This window comes from Belonocnema kinseyi, chromosome 10, assembly GCF_010883055.1.
Source record: "Belonocnema kinseyi isolate 2016_QV_RU_SX_M_011 chromosome 10, B_treatae_v1, whole genome shotgun sequence".
NCBI lineage: Eukaryota > Metazoa > Arthropoda > Insecta > Hymenoptera > Cynipidae > Belonocnema > Belonocnema kinseyi.
In genome coordinates, this window is record NC_046666.1 from 20849333 (window position 1) to 20856120 (window position 6788).

The following is a 6788-nucleotide window of genomic DNA, read 5'->3' on the forward strand; positions in this document are numbered from 1 at the left end:
AAATTTTTGAATTTTGGAAAAAGTGATCTCAAAAATATTCAAAATGTGCTGAGATTTTGAATTTTTATCCAAAATGGCTGGCAAAAGAACTTGACCTTCATTTTAAGATACTAAAAGAGTTTACTAAAGAAAAATCCAATTGGTCAATTCTTTCGAAAGTTTTTCGAGCAAACAAAAAAACCATCCACGAACGGACAGACAGACAGACCGACAGACACATTCGTAAAAACCTATTTTTCGGATTCAGAGGGTCACAAAACGTGGACTCTGATGAGAATGTAAAAATGAAGGATTTTCAATTAAACAAAGTTCCATAAGATAGAAATTAGAACAATTAACAAAATTTTTTTTTTCCAATATTAAAAAAAACATTTTGTTTATATTAATGAAAAAGGATAAAAAAGTTAAATTAGAATTCAACTTTGAGTTAAACTTAGTTGAATTCATGCTTCCTTATTACTCTGCACTTGTTTTAGTTCTCCTAAAGTTTGGAAATTCATTAATGCGATTATGGAAGTTTCTCTCTATTCCCGGCTGATTACAGGACCACGCTTCCTTGATTTTCATCGAAAGTTCAGAGTCAAATTTGTAACACGTTGGACAGTTCTCACCGTATCTTCACGTGCGTTACATAAATTTTAATATGCAAACACCCCTTTAAATTATTCAAACTCTCTTTGATAAAAGCTTGAGATTCTATCGCTTCTGCAAAAGTTTGTGAGAAATGGACTTAAATCAGTAGCAAGTTTTCCAAAAATTTAGAATTTGTGGAAATTATTCATAAATTGAGCTAGCTGTCGTCTCGATTAATTTTCTGACTTGGCTTGGGTTCGAATCCCGGCCGGACCCTATTTTTTTTAAGCGGATTTTAGGATAATATGTTTTATTAATTTTTAAGATTTGAGCTGATATTTAATAATTTAGATTTGAAAATATAAGAGATTCAATACCGGCTATCATTTTTAATTGACAAAAGATAATCACAGACTTTGGCCATTATTTAATCTTTGAACAAGAAAATTTTCAGTAGATAAGATACATTTTTGACCTGGAAATTGAATTTTCACCCACAAAGATGAATATTCAGAACAACTTGATACATTTTTAATCAAAAAGTTGAATTTTTTAACCAAAATAGGTGAATTTTCGACCAAACAGATTAGTTTTCCATAACAAAAAAAAAACGAATTTTCAAGAAAATAATGGATTTTCCAACTAAAAAAATCAATTTTGAAAAACAATAAAAAATGCACTGTTTCGTTAAAAATTGACATTTTTTATGAATATTGACATTTTTGAGATAACAACTGCTTTGCCGAAAATTTACCTTTTTGGCTTGGAAATTTCACAATTTCATTAAAAAAAGTTTTCTTTCTTAAATAAAACATTTTTCTAAGTACTAGATTTGTCGTTTTGATTTGTAAGTTTTGTTTTGAAGTACAAACTATCAACTTTTTAATTGCATATTAATATTTATTGATTGAAAATTTAAGTACCTGGTTAAAGATTCAACAACTTTATTAAAACTTTGTGTTTTGTCGTAGATTCCCCCTTTTAGTAAAGAATTCTAACATTTTGTTAAGAAATATTACTATTCATTGTTGATATTTGTCTTTTTATTTCAAAAATCTACTATTAACTCAAAAATTCGTCTTCTTTTATTAAAAATTAATTTCCTCGGTAGAAAATTCATATTTTCGGATAAAAAATTTAACTTTTTTTGCCAGAAAATGCATGAAAATTTAAAAATTCATTCAAATTGTTATTTCTTTTTTGGGTGGAAATTTTGTTTTAATTTGAAAACTCATGTCTTGTAGTAAAAATTAATCTGTTTCGTATATTAATCCTTGTAGGTGAAATTTCAGTTTTTTGATTAAAAACTTAAGATACAAAAGTCTGTGATTAATTATTATAAATAAAAAACTATCTCTGTTTCTGAATGTCAAATAATATTCCATATGAATCAAAGAATATCAACTTAAATCTTACACATTAATAAAACCAAACATATCCTAAAGTCCACAACTAAAAAAAAATTAAGTTCAGTCGGGATTTGAACCCAGGCTAAGTGAAGAGGAAGGGAGCGCGACGCCAGGTAGCTCAATTGTAAATGATTTTTTTGCTAATTCATTGAAAATTTGATATGAATTTGAGGCGATTTCTCAAAAAGTTTTGTAAACACAAAAGTTTGAATAATTTAAAGGTGATCTCGCATGTTAAGATTGATGTAATACGCGAGAAAATTTGTTTCAACAAAGTACTTAAACTTTTAAACATGTGGTTGAATTTTTAACTACAAAAGATAAATTCGCAGTGATAAATTTAATAATGTAATTTTTTAATGAAAGAAGGTCAATTTTAACGAAAAATCGAATTGTTAACCAAAAGATATTAATCTGAATGAATAATATAATAGTAGTTTTTTTAATTGAAAAAAAATTTCTTTCAGCGAAAAGGATGAATTTCAGTCAAACAGGTTTAATTTTATACCCCACTAATAAAAATTTAATAATTGGATTTTTCTCTTATTTTCTATAAATTTAGTCTCTTTTTAATCGAAAAAACTCAGAGAACTATAAAGAGGAAATTATTTTTTAAGTCGAAAAAAGATAAATGATAGGACATTGAGTGACGTCTGTTACAAAAAAGAGTATATTTGAAAAACATCTTCGACTGAAGACTAACTCACAAAATTCCGGGTACATCCCCGGACTGTGGATTCTGATTATTTGATAAAATTACCATATACTTATATGCTTTATGTAAATTTTGAGAAAATAGAGGAGAAACGTGAATTGCGTTCGTAACTGGGTTTGGAAGTACGCGAGCTTGGGTTTGGGGTTGTATTGATCGGTGGCGTTGCGTTGGGTAGTGACTGAAACAGTAGGCACCTTTAGTCACTGAAGTGCCACTGAAATTCGGGCAAGCCTGGCCTTGACCAATGAACCCTTCCCCGAAATAGATACTGCTTTAGCTTATCTTATATCACGATTTATTTCGACTTACATTCGTTCTTTCAAATTTTTTTCAAACGTAAAATTCATTTCACTAAATTTTTATACATTTATTTAATTTAGATATGTGAGTTATAATGATGAACTTACTCGATATGCGACTTAAAATGTATTTCATTAATGTTGTATACTTTAATTTAATAAAGATACGTAAGTTTTTATGATTAACTTTCTGCACAATGTGGAAATTACCTTATTTGGCCCTATTACAATTCGGGCGCTAATCGGGGGCTAGTCGGGTTATTAATTTTAAGAAAGTACCCAGTCGGGGACTAGTGGGGGACTAGTTGGGCTTTTTGTTGTCAAAATTTCAGTCGGGGCCTGGTCGGTGGTTGGGCAAGGGCTAGTCGGGCCTTTTTGTTCACTAATTTCCGTGCGGGTAATCTTAGGCTCTGATCGGGAGCTAGTGGGGCTCTGGGCGGGTTATTCTTATGTTTGAGTTTTCGGCGGGATCTAATCAAATGAGGTAATATCTAAAAAAGCTACCACCTTCATTTTAGTCTTGTGGTTCTGGAATAGTAGCTTTTAAGAAAATCCGCCAGGGCACGACTTGCCGCCTTTCGCGCAACAGAAATGACGCGTCGAGTGTTTAAGCTAGCAGTGCACACGTAACAAAACATAATCACTTGGAGCAGAGATTACCGTGACCCACATAGCGGTTCCTTCAGAGCGAAGCTCTTCCATTTTGAGCCCCTGAATCCGAATCCGTAACTAATTTTTCGAAAAATGCTTAGAAAATTGTTTAAATTGCATTTGTCTAAACAAATTATGAAAAAGTGGTTTTTTCTATTCAAACAATTTTTTTTAGAAAATATGGCTTATTTTAAGAAGAAAAGGTCTCTAGTAGCTTTTTTGTAAAATTCATATTTCAAAAGTTATGAATTTTTGAAGTCGGAAATTTGACGTTTTTTATTAACTTTCACTGTTGATAATTTTTGATCTACTGAACATTTCTGAAAATTTCAAAAATGTATGTATTCTATAAAACTTACTCTACAAATTGACATAGTTTTCCACTATGGCAAGTCTTTGCAAGTTGTACTTTTTGCGATCAACAATAGGGCTTTTTTACTGCGCGCGCTTCGGCCAAACCTTACTATATCGTCATTTTTCATGGTTAAGTTTTCTATCTTATCTCAAGCTATTTTTAAACTTGCCGGAGATTATATAAATTATGTAAAATATTTATTTACATAAGTACATTTTACAGTCGACTATGTCAATAATTAAAAAAGCCTTATTGTTGATCGCAAAAAGTACAACTTGCAAAGACCTGCCATAGTGGAAAACTATGTCAAGTTGGAGAATAATTTTGAGAGAATACATACGTTTTTAAAATTTTCAGAAATGTTCAGTAGATCAAAAATTAACAACAGTGAAAGTTAGTAAAAAACGTTAAATTTTGGACCTTTCAAAATTCATAACTTTTGAAATATGCATGTACAAAAAAGTTACTTCAGACATTTTCTTTTTAAAATAAGCCATATTTTCGATAAAAAAATTGTTTGGATAGAAAGAACCACTTTTTGTCGGGTCATCAGATTAGTCCCCGACTAATCTACCGTCACGCTACTAGTCGGGGGCTAGTCAGATGACCAGACTAGCCCCCGATTTCAAGTGGGGTCAACTAGTCGGGAACCAGACTAGTTCCTCATTTGAATTTCTACACGGGAAATATATGATGTAGAATATATTACATTCATTTTTTATTCATTTATTTAATTTAGATACGTAAATTGTTATGAATTACTTTTTTAATATAGGACGTAAAATCAATTTTATCAATATTCTATACTTTTATTTCATTTGGATATTGTAAGTTTTTATGATTTACGATTTAAAAATTATTTTAAAAAAATATGGAAGATTTTAAGACAATGATTTCCATTTTTCAGGATTTAATTTAAATTTGGGTAAACTTAATTTTTTAGGGCGTCAAGTGAAGGAAAAATATATAGTTTAGATTCATGGGAAAATTTCAAACAATTTTTTAACAATGAGTTCTAGGAGATCATTAAAAAAGATTACAAAACGTTTCAAATTAATTGATAAAATTAAAAAAAAGGGTTTAAAAGTTTTTAAAGCAACATCGTGCATTAATATATAATTTTAGAACAAATGTTAGTAAATTTAAGAGATATGTAGAAGTTTTGAAACGATTAAAAAACAATGAACATTTACAAGATATTTTATGACTTTTTTTTTAAATTCAGGATAATGAGATAAATTCTTTAGGTTCCCAAAACAATTTCTTTTGATTTTTTAATTTGAAAAATTAGCTTTAGGAAAAAATTCAAAAAGATGTTGAAACATCAAATACTTTTTTTTGTAATTTTGAAAAAGAGTAGAATATTTTAAAGCAAAATTTTTCAATTTGGTAACATTAAAAAATAAAAAATAAAATAAAACAAAATTCTATAAATATAGAGATGATTAAAGGAGAATAAAGAAGACTTTTAAACTGCAAAAGATTTTTAAAAATGCAGATTTATGTAAAAGTTTTTGAACAAAAAGAAAGCCAGTCGTCAAAAACGCAAACGTCTGGACGCTAAAATTTTTTTCCCAAATTAAAAATTATTTTTAAGAACTTAAGATTTTAAGGTTAATTTTATACACTTTAAATGATTTTTGAAAATTTTAAGAAAAATTGGATTCATTTAAAAATATTTTCAGAAATTCAAAAGGCTTTGCATAGATTTAAAACATTGTCAACCTTAGAAACATTTCCGAAAACTTATGAAATATTAATAATTATTTCTGAAATTATAAAAGCTCTAAATATCTTTTGAAAAGACTAAAATTTTTCTAATAATTTGTAAAATCCTGTAAAATAAAATATATATTTTTTTAATCTCCTACATTCTTTTTTTGACATATACAAAATATTAAAAATTCTTTCCTAATTGTCTCATAAAAATGATAAAATTTAGATAATTCTAAAAAACTGCTGATACTTTTTTCCTTGTAAATAATGTGAAATGTGTTAAACTAAAAAAAATATCAAAAAAGCATTGTTGTGTTACGTCAAAATATTGTTTAATTTATTTCTATACCGCACTTCAACCTAAAAATCTATTTTTATTTACAAAACGTCTATTAAGTTTTTTAAACTAATACAAAAAAAAATGTTATCTAACTGCAGTTAGGGTGTTGGAAGGTAGAAAGGTTTAAAATAACGTTACGTAATATGTAAACAAGAATATAATTGTTTTGAAAATTTTAAGAAATAAATTGTTCTTAGAAAATTGAGTAAATGATAAAAAATAGCAGAAAAGTGAGCGCGCGCACAAAATACTCTTTTTCCAAAAAAAAGGAATGTTTAACACAATAGTTAATTTTTTTTACAAAAGTGATAAATTTTCAGCCTAAATTGTAGAAATTTTTAAGAAATACGTGAATTTTCAATAATAACAGAGAAACTTGCAATCAAAAATAGAATTGTTGAATTTTTATTTTAATTAATTAATCTTAGAACAAAAATGTTGACAAAATATTTCAATTTTCAACGAAAAAGATAAATTTTCAAGTCAGAATCTTAATTTTCTACACAAAAAAATATATTTTGATACAATACATAGATATTCACGAAGTTGAAGTTTGCCACAGATATGGATTTCAAAGTTGTGTGATTAATATAAAAAAAACTGAGAGTCACATCGAAAAAGTAAAAATACCTCTCGATTCGTCTCGAAAATATCTCGATGTGCATTTTTTGTTTTTTTGTTTAAATAATTTTTTAAACAATATCGCTATTTGTTATATTTCTGCAATTGT